This window comes from Nuphar pumila, chromosome 17 (assembly GCF_984573655.1).
Source record: "Nuphar pumila chromosome 17, dmNupPumi1.hap1.1, whole genome shotgun sequence".
NCBI lineage: Eukaryota > Viridiplantae > Streptophyta > Magnoliopsida > Nymphaeales > Nymphaeaceae > Nuphar > Nuphar pumila.
Genome location: NC_143265.1, coordinates 59,249,011 through 59,264,957, shown reverse-complemented (window position 1 = coordinate 59,264,957; position 15,947 = coordinate 59,249,011).

The window sequence follows — 15,947 nt, the reverse complement described above, 5'->3', positions numbered from 1 at the left end:
TACTCCATAAAGTCTGATTATCTCTCTAATGAAAAGTTAGGCCAATTGATCACAAGAGTAAGTTGTTTTATAGGCCAAGAAGTGGCCTGACTTAGTTAGTCTGTCTACAATCATCCATACTGAATCCATCCCATTCTTGGTCTTTGGAAGACCTGAAATAAAGTTCATAGTAACATCTGCCTATTTTCATTCAAGTATGGAGAGTGGTTGCGGTAATCCACTAGGTCGTTGCTCAATTTTCACTTGCTCATACATGAGACACTTGCTTATAAACTCAATAATGTCTTTCTTCATTCTACCTGAGCAAAACATATCTTTTAAATCCTGATACATTTTGGTACTGCCAAGGTGGATGATATATCTAGAGTGATGTGCCATATCTAACAATTGATTCTTGAGTTGATCATCTTTAGGAATGCACACTCTATGACAAAATCTGAGAAGTCTCTAGTTATCAACTTTAAAGTCTAACTTCTCACTTTCTAAAATTCTCTTTCTCACTTGGGTCAACTCTAGATCTAAGGGTTGTTTTTTCTTAATTTGCTCTCACAATTTTGACCTCAATGTGGTTTACACAAACAATAATCGGCTTGGTAATCATCAAACTTCTGCTTTCTGAAGCGCGACTGCAGAAAATAAATCATAATCTGTAAATTTGGCCAATGCTCTTGACTTTCTGCTAAGAGCGTCATCGATTATATTCACCTTTTCAGGGTGATATTTCAACTCAAAGTCATAATCCTTCCATTTTCTTTGCCTCAAGTTCAAGTCTTTCTGTGAAAACAAGTATTTAAGGATTTAATGGTCAGTAAAAACTTTAAATTATTCACCGTATACGTAGTGTCTTCATATCTTAAGGGTGAATACAACCACTACTAGCTCCAAGTCATGCATCAAATAGTTGACTTCATGCATTTTGAGTTAGCGATATGCATAAGCTATCATCTTACCAAGCTGCATCAAAACGCAATCCAATCCCCTATGAGAAGCATCACTATAAATAGTGAAACCTCTAGATCCAAAAGGTAAGACCAATACTGGAACAGTGGTTAAACACTTCTTTATTTTCTGAAAACTCCTTTCACACATGTCACTATATTCGAACTTTACGTCTTTCTTAGTGAGTTTTGTTATTGAAGCTGCAAATATAGAAAATCTTTTCATGAATCACCAGTAATACCTAGCAAATCCTAAGAAACTATCAATCTATGTAGGATTCTTGAGTCTAGCCCAATTGGTGACTGCTTCAATCTTTGTAGGGTTTACCATAATTCCTTCTTTAGATATAATATGACTAAGAAAGAACACCTCTGCCAATCAAAATGCACACTTAGAGAATTTAAAGTAGAGTTGATGTTCTCTAACTATCTGCAAAACTATCCTCAAATGTTCCTCATATTGCTCCCTCGTTACTGAATAAATAAGAATGTCATCAATAAATACCACTATTAACTTATCCAAATATGGTCTAAAAACTTTGTTCATAATGTCCATGAAGGTTGTTGGTGCATTAGTAAAACCAAAAGGCATTAGAAAAAATTCATAATAGTCGTATCTTCATCTGAACGCCATCTTAACCACATCTTCTTCCTTAATCTTCAACTGATGGTAGCCCGATCTCAAATCCAACATCGAGAAACATGCACTCTTTTAGAAAATTAATTTTATACTCTAAAATTAGGGTGCCACACGATTTTTCTAAAAAGCTAATCAATTTTTAGAAATTTCAAATAAGCACTCTTTTAGAAAAACATTTTTTAGAAAAGGACACTTCTAAATAAAGTAAACTACCATTTGAAACTCCTAAATTAATTAAACTATGAATAACAAAAATCCTAAACTAATTAAAACTCTGAAAAACATAAGAAAGAGCTTGAAATATGCGGTTTTACCTATATTTTCAATTTCAGAGAAGTTTCTCAAAAACAATGATAAGAATAAGTTTTTAATGCAATTTTTTGACAGATCATGCATAAAATAGTATGAATAAAATGCAAAACTTATGCATGATCAATATCCATTCACATGATATTAATAAAATAAAGAGACTCAAGTCTAATTACAATCTCATCATGATGTGTTTTATTAGCAATTTATCAGACAAATATGTTGTCATAAAATAATCTTTTTCTAATATGCATGACATATCATGACAAACATGTATATGTTATCATCTCACAATTTCATGCATGGACATTTTAGATACATCATGTTCATACTCAAGAGCTATCTTTCTAATCATGCTAGTTCATAACATTACAATAATATGCAATACAAAAAGGGTTTATTCACAACTAAAATTACTTATAATATCCCTTACCTCGAATATGAATACTAGTCTCTGACAGAAATTGAGTCTAAAGATGCTCTAATAGTACATCTGATAATTGCACATGCATATTCGTATTAATACACATAATCTCTTATATTTTAACAAAATTATCAAAATACTCCTTCCAAATTGACTAATCACACCTTAAATTTTGTGCCCCTGTTTTGACTAAAATGAGATGACATAAAGATTTTCCTCAACGATACGAGTTCAACTGTAAACACCCTAAATTTTCCAGGTTCATCCCTGGACACCACCTTTCACAAATGCCAACCTTTGTAGATCAGTATAGGAGTCTAACCCCTAGGTCCACACCAGTTTAGGTGTCATTTCACCTCCATTTAGTCAATAAAATTATGATTTTACCCCTAGGTCACCTTGGACCCCTGTCAGTTAGACCCAACGAAGCTCATTTTAAGTTAAGAAGAGTTAGAATGCCAGTCATTTCTAGCTCCCTTGAGCTCAAGATGAGTAGTGTTAATTCATTTTGTATGAAACAAGCTCATTTATTGCTCAAATTTCAAGCCAATTGTCTCTGTGTCAGTCAATTCTAGTTGGTTTTATTTCCTTGAGTTTAATTCGAGCTCATCAGAAGTTCAAATGATCCAGTTTTAGTTCAAACTTGCTTCTCACATTCTTGGAGTCTGTTTTAGTTCAAATCGGCTTATTTTAGCTAGAATTGAGCTAACCCCAGTGTGATCGTTGCAAAAAATTTATCTTTCTTTCTTCCTCGTTTTTAGGGGAAAAAGAGAAGAAGATAGAAACACTTTTGCAAGGTCTCACTTGTCCTTTATTTGAAAAAGAATGTTTTAAAAAATTAACTCACATCTGTTTTTAAAAATTTTGTGAGAAAATGGAGAGACAAGATTCGCTCATCGGTACAAGGTTCAACTGTTCCTTGCGCCTTTACCAGAGGTAATTGAACCAAGGATCGAATTAATGCTTTTTGCTTTGCCTAAATTTGTCTAAGTGATTATTCTTAAGTCCTAAATGCGCATTGAATCATGCTTGTGCTTATGAAGAACAAAAATATATATGCTTTTGAGAAATGCTTCAGAAATTTTGAGTTTTCCAAGTGATTTTGATACAAGTTTGAAAATATCCTTGAAGAAGTGGTTCATAAATTGAACTTATTTTGAAAAATTGAAATTTAAATCTAAACTTGGAATTTGAAATGAATTTGAGATTTTGAAAAGAAAACTTGAAGTTCTGAAATTGATATCATAACTGAGATCAAAGATTTGAAATAGATTAAGATTTTGAAGAAGGAAGTTTTGAAATTGAAAGTGGATTTTAGAAAAGAATGAAATTGGAAAATAAAGTGAAGTCTTGAAAAATGGAAATTGGAAATAGGAGTTGAATTTGGAATTGATGTGAAATTGGAATTCAAAGTAGAATTTTAAAAAAATGGAAATTGAATAGAAATTCATACTGGAATTTTGAATTGATTTTGAAATTGAATTTTAACTTTGAACTTGGAAATGAATTTGAAAATTGAAATTGAATTTAGACTTTGAATTTAAAATTGAAATTGGATTTTGAAATTAAGAATAGAATCTGAATTCAAACCTGAAATTTGAAATCATAAAGGAATTTGAAACTTGTTTTAGAAATTCAAAGTAAATCTCAAAATTTGATTTGGAGTTTTGAAGTGAATTTCAAATCTTTGATTCATAATTGAACTGAAAACTCAGAATTTGAATATTTGAAAAAGAATTTGAATGAAATTTGGAATTTAAAATGTAAAATTCAGAAATGAGAATTGAAAATTGGAATTTTGAAGTAAGACTCAAACTAAATGGAATTTGAGAATAAAAGATGAATTTGAATTTGTAAATAGAAGTTGAAATGATTTTAAATTTCAGAAATGAAAACTGTATTTGAAAATTTATTTAAAAGATCACTTGGAACTTGGAAAATAACTTGAAAATAATTTGAAAAGGAATGCAATTTTATCCTAAATGATGAATGCTTTAAATTTTTTTTAAAGACAGGAATTTAAAAGCATATTTTATTCTTTAATAGAATTGAAATAAGATTAAATCATAATACATTCATGACTACGGTCACAAACATATTTATAATTTAATCTACATTTAAATTTTAATACAAAATAAAATATATTTTGTGCCTCTATAGGATTTAAAATGAAATTAACTTTTAATATATTCATGACTATGGCCACAAATATATCTCAAGATAATTTATATATTAAATTCTGATAAAGAAAGAAAAGAATATTTCAGAAAAATATGATGATTTTCAAAAGAGACCTAAATGGAGGTCAAATGTTATTCCATAAAAGATAAAAATCCTAAGTATTGTTCACATTTTTACTATAGTCATAAATGTGAATTATTTACTTAGAATTATTTACCTCTTATTAGAAAGGTGCATGTGCCATTCGTTTTTCACCATTGTGGATTTTTGAAATAAAATGAAAATAAAATGAGATGTTGCAAACAATTATGAGATCTATATGCTCATACATTATATTCTAAACTGAAAAGATAAAAATTCTCAATAACGTAGAATTATTACAATCTTGGATATTGAAATTCAAATTCCCTAAACTAGAAAAACAATCCAAGTCTTTCATGATTTCCTGCAAAGAAATGAGTTAGCACAAGACAACGATGCCAAATATAACAGGAAATGAAAATGCTATATTGAAAACAAAAATGCCTATGATTATGCCTATTCTAGTGAAGAATGCAAATGCATCTATCTAAATATAGTACTTATGCTAAATAAGGAGTGCCTCTAAAAAGGTATGTGCAATGCCTTGCATTGATGGAGAAATCTATATACTTTTGTCTAATGGTGATGCATAGGTTTATGAAGAAAAATACATATTAGAATGCATATTGGAATGCATATGTAATGCGCTAAGCTAATGACAAAATGTACATTGGAATGTATGTGTAATGCACTAAGCTAATTGGGAAAAATTGTGCATGCCTAATGTGAAGTCTATATGCAATAGCAGTTCATTGAACTGTTGTGTTAGGTTAATGGGATCACAACAGTTGAACATATATTATCATCCATGTTTTGAACCAACCCAAGAAGAAAATATGACTCTTATGAATACAAATCCTGTAAAAAGCTACATAGACACAGTGCTGTGAGAGTGAAGATATGCCTAACAAGTTGCAACGAGGTGCACAGTAGGAACAAAAATTGCAGGCTTATTAGCTGAAAAGAAAATCCGCAAAAGATTGCTGGAACAAGAACTTGAAATACTCGGCCAGACCTCATACCGACAGTATGCTACTATGCAGGACAAATTTGCACAGATTACATACCAGCTGCATGGATCTAGACACTGTGTCATAGAGGATGCCTCTCCTTTTGTCAAGCTAACAGTCCCCAATTAAAAAAATGAAGCTTCGGACTTTATAACATTACTTAGGTCAAATGGACCAAGAGTGGTACACTCTGATGAAGAACATAGTTAATCAAATTGCAAAAATTCTCTGGAAGTTCTGTTTATCATGGTTGCTGTGATGTGAGTGACCATCAGAGTTTTGACTATAGTATTCCTAACTGTTCATCTCCACCAGAGGAACTATCAGATGGTTATGAAACATGAGATCAGGCAAGAGCCGAACTGGCTCAAAACCAAACATTGGATGGAACTGAGGCAATTGAGTGAGCACACTGAAATATATAATCTTATCACTGTCTTGATCTAACTGGATTATCCAATATAGCAGGTATGTTAACAAATTAGAAATCCTAAGACTACACAAGGGGCTAGGACAATGTATAATGCAAGTGATGTGTTGGAGAGTGCTGTGGAAAAGTGCCGAGAGGCACAAATGTTGCTGGTCAAGTGTGAAGAGTGAGTTGAAGTGAGAATGAATGCAAGGAATGATAACAACAAGGATGAAGTGCTTTAAAAGTATTGTGGTGCAAGGGAAACAAGTGTAATAAAGGGTGTAGCAGAGGAAAAACGTAGGTGTAGCAGTGGTTGTACAAGTGTTGTTGTGGAAATCACAGTAAGTGGCGGGCTGGGCAAGTGTGACTGCATGTGCTGCAGTAGGCAGTGAGGTGGTGAAGTAGTGCTGAGGATGGAGATGGTGTTGTAAGGGTGCGAATAGGTGATTGATAACAAGTGTAGAAGTGAATAGTGCTGTGAAATTTTGATGGGAATGTGCAGGTAGTAGGAAATACTTATGATGTGGTGTGTTGGGCAGCAAGTGTAGTGAATGTAGATGAAGTAGCAAGTGTGAAGGAGGTGAGGAAGGTGTGTTGGAAGAGAAAGAGTGTCAAGGATGAAGTGGTAAATGGAAGGCATGAATATACAACAGCGTGTAGGCTATTGTGAACATTCATAGCAGGATATTGTGCAGAAAGTGCAGCAGATACATGTACAGGAAATGGTGTTGAAGATAGCAATGTGTAATATGTAAATGCAGTGGTGTACAGGTGCGATGAAGTGCAATGAGGTGTTGTATTTAACTGATGGCCATAATATGCTATATACTAACCAGTATGAAGTGTAGTTGAGGTGAATTGTAGGAATGATATGAACTCCCTGTGGTGGTACATGTACTTACCAATGAGTGTGATTAGAAGTGATTTCGGACACTTGCATGCTCAGGAGAGATAACCGGGTCTTAATTTTCTGGTGGATCAAGGGAAGCTTGGAACAATCATCTGTAAATTGAACTTAGTGTTTAGTTGACAACTTAGCTAGATAAAAAAAACATTAAAGATTAGACGAGTTCCAGCTAGCATCCACAACTTTGGTGATCTTCTCATACAACATGGCTCTGGTTTTTGTTTTAGACCCATCCAAGTATCCACCATATCCAAGGGCTTTCACCACTGTTCTCACATATTTTGCTCAATACGAGTAATTAGTCCCATCTAATTTGATGGGAATAATATGAAGTCTTTCTTCTCCATACTCTCCACAAGCCCCTATTACAATATTAAGATGCCTTGTACAAGATTAACAACAGCAAAACAAGAACACAAGAATGTGTATCTCAGCAGTAATATGCTTCAGCACACTACATTACACTTCAGAACACTCCAAGAAGCGCACCCATCTATGCATTGATATTAAGAAGATGAAGAACATCTGCTATATCAATCAGATATGATGCACATAGATATGTAACAGAGCTCGCAATGTCTTAAGAACTACTACAACATACTCAGCCAGTTGCTACAATGTTTAAAATCTAGAGTGAGAGTTTATTGCTCACACCCAACACAAACCAGTGAGCAATCCGATAGAGGAAGACACTGTAGTTCACACCCAATATCAACCAGAGGACAATCCGACCAAAACCACACACAAATAAGGAAGTCAATGCCACTAATAGGCAAGATTTACCTTACCGTCAAATGGAGCAGTTCTCTAATCAGTATACCCCTTCTCAAAATCATTCTGTGAGTGCTCTCGTACTAATATTGGGTTCAAGTGCACGCCATTTGGCCAGTTCCCAAATTAGAGAGATGCAGATGCAAGGTGATATGCGAGTTACATATTAGTAATGTGGGGGGACGATGATACATGATGATACAAGATGCTATGCAGCGATGAATTTGATGCTATGATAGGAATGTGAAATATGAGAATGCGACATTGCAGAATGTAAGATGTAAGTGTAAACTAAAATGCAACAATGCAGAAAAGATTTATACAGGCAACACAGAGGAAGCAAATGCAGGAACGATGCAAAATGGGTTTACGGTGAATGTTGTGCTGCAACAGAGTGCAGAGCGGATCTATAATGCAGAGTAGATGAACACGATGAGGTTGAATTAAAACTGGGAATAACATACACAGATGAAATGGCAACAAAGAACGACATACTGGGATGTAAAACATAAAAATGAAAAATAAAGAAAATGATACGATGAACTGCAAAGGAGTATTGAACCTAAAATAGCATAAACAGATATTTACACTTATGTAAACTGAAGAAATTCAAAATAAATTACAAAAAAACAAAAGAAAATATCGGAATATGAGCATTCCATTGATATTGCACGTATGTGAATTGATATTGCTATAAGCAAATCAATACTACAAAGAGTGCTTTAATGGGGCGATGAACAAGAAAAAAAAAACTAAATAAAAGAGAGAAGGAGGAACTCTTACCATGGCTCTGCTGCAGGGATTGGGGTTCCTTCAGTCACTTAAAGGGGAGGCACCAAGGTGAAGAAAAGGGGAATAGAAAAAGGAAGAGGGAAAAGGGAAGAGAAGAAGGGAAATAGAGGAAGGAAGAAGGCGATGGAGGCGGGGGGGAATCGTGGATAAATTTTGATCGACCCATGCGACTCTTCTTATAATTGAAGACTGTTGAAGGTTTTTACAAATCAGGTCCTCCAAGTTTTTGAAATTTTCAAAATGGTGGTCTTAAAAGGATAGTTTTTCCAAAAACAAGGGTAGAGCTCCTTTTCTAAAAGCTTTTCTTTTAAGTTTTTTTGAAATAAAATCTAAAAATATGAGCAAAATATGAGGGATTTTAGGAAATGGGAACTAGATAAGGTTTTTGAAAATGTTTCTGTAAAATATTTGTTTTAAAATTTTAAGATTTTCTAAAATGAGGTTTTTGAGAAAATACATGGTTAATTTTAGAAATTGAGATTTAAAATGGATCTGGATCTGAGATTTTGAGAAAACATTCAAGTTTGGATCTCAAATTGGGGTTGGATCTTGAACCAATACAGGGAATTTGATTTTTTTGATTTTCTTTAAAATAGAAGTTTTGGACTTAGAGTTGGATCTGGATATCAGATTTGGATCCGAAACTGGGTCAAATGTATGAAATGAGATTGGATATCGGATCTTCGACCAATGACTCTAGGAAATTAACACAATTGCCCTTCTGAATGTCTCAGAAGGTGAATGCTAGGGACAAAAGGAGAATTTTTTGATTTTTTTGGAAAATTTGGGGTGTTTACAGATGCCCCTCTTTGTTGCTAAACCGGTTGAAAGTCGAGCTTAGTAGCAAAGAAAATACACCAAATTTTAAAAATGCCCCAGTCAGAAAATCTGAACTGGGTGTGGAAGAATTATTTTGTGAAACATTATTCTCGGGTTTAGCACCTTATCCTGAAGGGCTTTGGGAATGATGAAATCCTTGAAAATGAGATAATTGGATAACAGAGAATGGGGAAATCGTGATGGGTCTTTTGGATAAAGATCCCAAAATTATGACAAAGGGAGATTTTGAAGAAGTCTCATGGCTGAGACGAAGTAAGCTTTTTGGAATGGTTCAGGTTTAGCCCTTAACATGGATGGGACATTTCAGGTTTAACCCTTACCTGAATGGGGAAAGAAATACATGAAAAACATGATGGGACATTTTTAAAAATTACCTCATGAGACGAGGTTCAGGTATAATCCTTACCTAAATGGATATGAAAAATATAGATTCCTTGATAGGGAAACCATGATGAGACTGGAAGGGATACCTCGTCAGAATGAGGCTCATGTTTAACCCTTACCTGAACGAATATGAAAATACCTTATGAGATAAGGCACAAGTACAATCCTTCACCTGAACGGATATGAAAATACCTCATGAGATGAGGCATAGGTACAATCATTAACCTGAACAGATATGAAAAATACCTCATGAGATGAGGCACAAGTACAATCCTTAACCTAAATGAATATAAAAATACCTCGTGGGATGAGGTATAGGTACAATCTTTAACCTGAACGGATATAAAAATACCTCATGGGACAAGGCACAGGTACAATCCTTAACCTGAACGGATATGAAAATACCTCATGAGATGAGGCACAAGTACAATCCTTAACCTGAATTGATATGAAAATACCTCGTGAGACGAGGCACAGGTACAATCCTTAACCTGAACGGATATAAAAAAATGCAAAATCTTTGAATGAAGAAACCATGATGGAACCTTCAGATTTTGCACAATAAATCCGAAAGGGGTTTGCAAAAGGATGAAAATGGGGTTCCCTAAAGCTTGAAAAGGGGTTGATCTTGGGCGTCTTATTACTGAGACTGACTGGCTTTTAAAACAAATGACCTTTTGCAGAAATAATTCAAGTTTAACCCTTACCCTGAACGGGAATCGTCTATGGTGGGACAATGGGAACAAATTGAGAAATATGCAGATCCGAGGGCCTAGGTGCTCAGATCAAACAGAAGAGAAGGACTTTGAAAACTTAGGTTATCAAATCCTAATGAGGGATAAAACAATGTCAGGATATATCAAAATGGGCATTAAGTTCTTGCTTCATGTCATGATAGCTTGAAAATATTGCCAACAAGATGCAAAATTGTAGTTGATTAAAAAATTATTGAAATATGCATGTTTAGTGCGAAAAATATTATCTCTTTCTACCTAGAGTATTACCTCCAATTAGGCTAACTCCATAGAATCAATAATCAAATTCAAATTTATTGTTGTTGAGTTTCTTCATGGAAGCTATCCATTTCCTTGATATGAAAAGAGAGGAAATATCCTTAGTTTCATAAAAGCAATTTGGATGAGAAGATATTGATAAAAGAATTTCACATGAATAAAGATGATTTTTTACAGTTTGACAGTTTGATATCTGGGTCTACCCATGATGATCTTTTTGCATTCTTTGAGACATAAAATTCAGCTCTCTTGGGATTTGGCAAGAATTTTAGCGCATCCACCTTCAACTTGGTGATGTTCTGATTTTCCTTGGAAGGATACGTCACATACTCCTTCAACTTGGAGATGATCGGAGTCTTCTTTGGTCGCATGAATTTGATTGATAATAATGTCTCTTTGATTAAAATTTCTTGATGATAACATAAATTAAATATCTTTGAGAGTTTGTTGGGAGGTTCATCGCATCGACCTTCAACTTGACGATGATCTGAACTTTCCCTGGAAGGATACGTCACATGATCTTTCAACTTGGAGATATTTCGAGTCTTCTTTGGCCCCAGAGATCTACCTCGTATATCAGTCTTTAACTTGATGATAGTCAAGAGATCCCTTTTGCAGATAGTTAATTGCAATTTACATGATTGAGGAGATTGGGTGTATTCTTTTATCGCTCAGGATATTTTCACTGCCTCATTGCCGAAAAAATGATCTTTAAAAATGCGCCATAGCTATGATCAATATCAATTCACTTATGGCTTTTCAATTTCATTGAATTTTCCTTCGCCGGTCATATCAAAGATTTGTCCTCATCCTCTTGGTTGACCAACAAAAAAAGCTAGAATTTTGTGCTTTTCTCGCGAAAGCTTCGCTCTTTTAGAGAGAATATTGAAGGTAGCTTGAGGTAAAATTTTGTGCAATAAACTTTTGAGATCAACAATTGCTTTTGTGACAAATTGGCAAAATATTCTAGAAATCTTTGACGAAAGGAATTGCTTGATATCGAATTGATACATTCGTGACTAAATTCTCCTCTCTTTTCCCCAAAAGAGAGACTTAGGATTGACCCTTGACCTGAACGAGTATGAAAATACTCCTCTCTTCCCTGAAGAGGAGGTGTTTGCAAAATAGAACTTTTGAAGAGAAATTAAGTTTTTGTCAAAACTCCTTAATCTTAGGCTTCTCTTATGGAAAGGCGACCGGTGGGTAAGATTGGTGAATATCACAAAGAAACGAGTTCATCACACTCTCCCTAGAAAAAGGGTCCTCTGCGACGGGGAGGCCAAAATGAAAATTTGGGGGCCACAAAAGAAACGGGCTTTCATCAAAGCTCTCCCTGGAAAAAGGGTTGTTTGTGTAAAAATTAGGTTATTTTGCAAACAGTTCACGAAGAAACGAGTCCCTTCAAACTCTCCCTAGAAAAAGGGTTCTTGTGAACGATAAAAATGATTGTATACAAAAGGAACAAGCTCCCTTGAACTCTCCCTAGAAAAAGGGTCCTTCGCAAGAGAAAATGATTTGATTTTTGAAATGTTTGGCATTTGACAAATTGTATTTGATGACAGAAAGATTGGATCAGAAGAAATTCAACCTACGAATCGTATCTCAAAAAGGAAATTGGTTCAAAAGGAACTCAACCGAAGAACCGTGGAGAAGGTGAGACCAGTGCAAACACCGACTTTTTGATAAAAGAGATTCTTCCTGATGTTGGGATCTGAAAGAAAACAAGTCTGAGTCAAAACTAAGACTTTCAAAGGAAAAACTAAATTATTTTGAAAGAGAACTCGAGTCAGAACCCAGATCCTCAAAGGAAGGTTAATTTGGAGGAAAATCTAAGTCGAAACCCGAATCTTCAAGAAAAGATAAATTGACTTGAAGGAAAAACTCGAGTCGGAACTTGGTTCGTCAAAAGAAAAAATGATTTTGGAGAAAAACCCGAGTCAGAACCCGGATCTTAAAAGAAAATTAATTTGAAGAAAAACCCATGTCGGAACTCGAATCTTAAAAAAAAAAAAACTGAAGAAAAACCTGAGTTGGAACTCGGACCTTTAAAGAGAAAATTAATTTGAAGGAAAACCCGAGTCGGAACTTGGATCTTCAAAAGAAAAAATAATTTGAAGAAGAACCCGAGTCAGAACCTGGACCTTAAAAGAAAATTAAATTAAAGGAAAACCCGAGTCAAAACTCAAATCTTCAAAAAGAAAAATGATTTGAAGAAAAACCCGAGTCAGAACCCGGACCTTAGAAGAAAATGAAATTGAAGGAAAACCTGAGTTAGAACTTGGATCTTTAAAAGGAAAAATAATTTGAAGAAAAATTTGAGTCAGAACCCAGACCTTAAAAGAAAATTAATTTGAAGGAAAACCCGAGTCGGAACTCGGATCTTCAAAAGGAAAAATAATTTAAAGAAGAACCCAAGTTGGAACCCGGACCTTAAAAGAAAATTAAATTGAAGGAAAACCTGAGTCAGAACTCAGATCTTCAAAATGAAAAATGATTTGAAGAAAAACCCGAGTCGGAACCCGGACCTTAGAAAAAAATGAAATTGAAGGAAAACCCGAATCGGAACTCGGATCTTCAAAAGGAAAAATAATTTGTAGAAAGACCTGAGTTGGAACCCGGACCTTAAAAAAAATTAATTGAAGGAAAACCTGAGTCTCAGAACTCGGATCTTCAAAAGGAAAAATGATTTGAAAAAAAACCTGAGTGAGAACCCGGACCTTAGAAGAAAATGAAATTGAAAGAAAACCCGAGTTGGAACTTGGATCTTCAAAAGGAAAAATAATTTGAAGAAAGACCTGAGTCGAAACCCGAACCTTAAAAGAAAATTAGTTTGAAGAAAAACCCGAGTCGAAACTCAGATCTTCAAAAGGAGAAATCTTCCAACCTGGAAGTCGGATTTGAGAGGGATAGGCAAAAGTTATGAATTGAATCTGAAGATTACGAATGAGAAATTTATTCAAAATTCTTGATCCAAGATGGTTTAGGATTAGAATTGTTCATGATGGTCTCAGGATTATCCCTTATCCTGAATGGAAAAGAATAAAAATTGATGAGAATTGATGAAAAGGGATAGACATTGATGAAAAATTGATGAAAATTGAGAAAAATTGAGGAAAGATTGATGAAGATTTTGAATTTCAATAGACCATCATAGTTAATTGTATGTAGCCTGATTTTAGAATTATCCCCTTATCCTGAGAAGAAGAAAGACCTCGAAGAATGAGGTTCAGGTTTATCCCTTAACTTGAAAGGAAATACCTTGAAGAACGAGGTTCAGGTTTATCCCTTAACTTGAAAGGGAATACCTCAAAGAATGAGGTTCAGGTTTATCCCTTAACCTAAAAGGGAAATGAGGATTAATGAGAATTATTGGAAATTGATGAAGAATTGTTGGAGATTGATGAGAATTTGTTGACGAAAGATTTTATCTGATCCTGCTTGCATACAGGTTTTTTTTTTGAAAAATGAATTTTCATAAAATAATAAAAAATGCCCCAATATAACGGGGAGGGGAAATAACATAACGACAAAAGAAGAAAATCAAAATTGGTAATGAGAATCCCTGTGGATTCGAGAAAATACAAAAAGAATTTTGCAAAAGAAGAAAGGCGAGCAAAAGTTTTCAAGGAAAATTATTCTTTACAAGAGACATATTGCATGAGAATTTGAAGAAATCATAGAGAAAGTGACACCCAGAGATAAGAAAAAGTTGATGATTTCATTGGTGCATTAAAAGCAATGACAACTTGAAAAGGAAAAACAACTAGGACTATATTGTCCTGACAAAAAGTAAAATGATAGAAATGAGAGGCCATTGGCATTGTCATTCTTTTGAGTGATCCAGGAATGGCTTGGTCAGGACTATAGGTTGTTCCTCTCCTTCTTCTGGTACCAAAAGCTCTTTGTCGATGTAGTCATGTACAATATTTTTAAGGATGAAGCAGCGTTCAGTATCATGCCCCTTTGCTCGATGAAACTTGCAGAAACAATCTTTCCATTTCCCTCTAGTGATAGGAGGATCAACAATCCTTGGAAATTTGATCATATTCTTCACGAGCAGGTATCCAAGAACTTCCTCGATTGGCTGACCTAAAGGAGTAAACTTGCGATCATAACCCCAACCATCATGCTTTATCTTTTTTAGATTGCCTAATTTCTTTTGAGTGTTCACCCCTTTCTGGGAGCTAGACTGAACATGCTTGGTTAGGGCAACTGGATGTTCTTCTTCTTCGTCCTCAACAAAGAGATTCTTATCAATGTAGTCTTGAACAATATTTTTAAAAACAAAACAACGATCAATGTCATGTCCTACTTCCCGATGGAATTTGCAGAACTGGTTCATGAATCTTCCCATGATGGTAAGAGGATCCGTGGCTTTTGGGAGCTTGACTAATCCTTTGGTCAGCATGTATTCAAGGACTTTGTCGAGCGGCTCGTCTAAAGGAGTGAAATCTCGATCATTGCTCCAGTTTTTGCGCTTTGGCTTTTCCTGATTTTTGTCCTTTTGCTGAGGGCTGGATTGAAAAGGCCTATCATGGGTTTTGCAAAACTTTCCCTTCTGGCCCCTAGACTCCTCTAAATTGTTGCTTTGATTGCTCTGGCTTCCTTTGTTGTTGCTCCTGCTGGGCTTAGAACTTCCTACGCTACTATTGTTGGGGTTGTCAATGATGCTTATAGGGAAGGTGATAGGTGCATTTTCTTTAGCAGGAGCTTTTCTTAAACTAGCTTCAGCCTGTTCGGATAATATATTAACCATCATTTTTTTTGAATAACCGATATATATCAGGATCAATCTCATCTTTGTTGGCCTGAACTCCCTCTTCGACAGACTTTAAAGAATCCATTTCTTATTCACTGTTTGTAACTGATGTGCTAGAGTAGCGCGATCTTTGATCCCGTCTGAATCACACAACAATGCCAATGCCCTCTATAGGACAAAATGGGATGATTACCATGATAAAAGAAAAGAATTCTGAAGGAAACAAATTTGAGATAAAATGATGAGATCAGGTTGGCAATCTTGAAAGGAGGAGATAAAACAAAATTTTTGAATAAAATTTATAAGATATAAAAGGGTTTGAAAATAGATGGCAAGATTTGAAATTTAGAAAAATTGCAGGCAGAATCATAGAAAATAAAGAAATCAAGAAGAAAAGAAAATACACCTGGAGTTTTGAAAATTTGAGGAGAGTTTTAAAAAGGATTTCTAGGGTTTTGAAAAAAAATAGTTATGAAGAAATAAGGA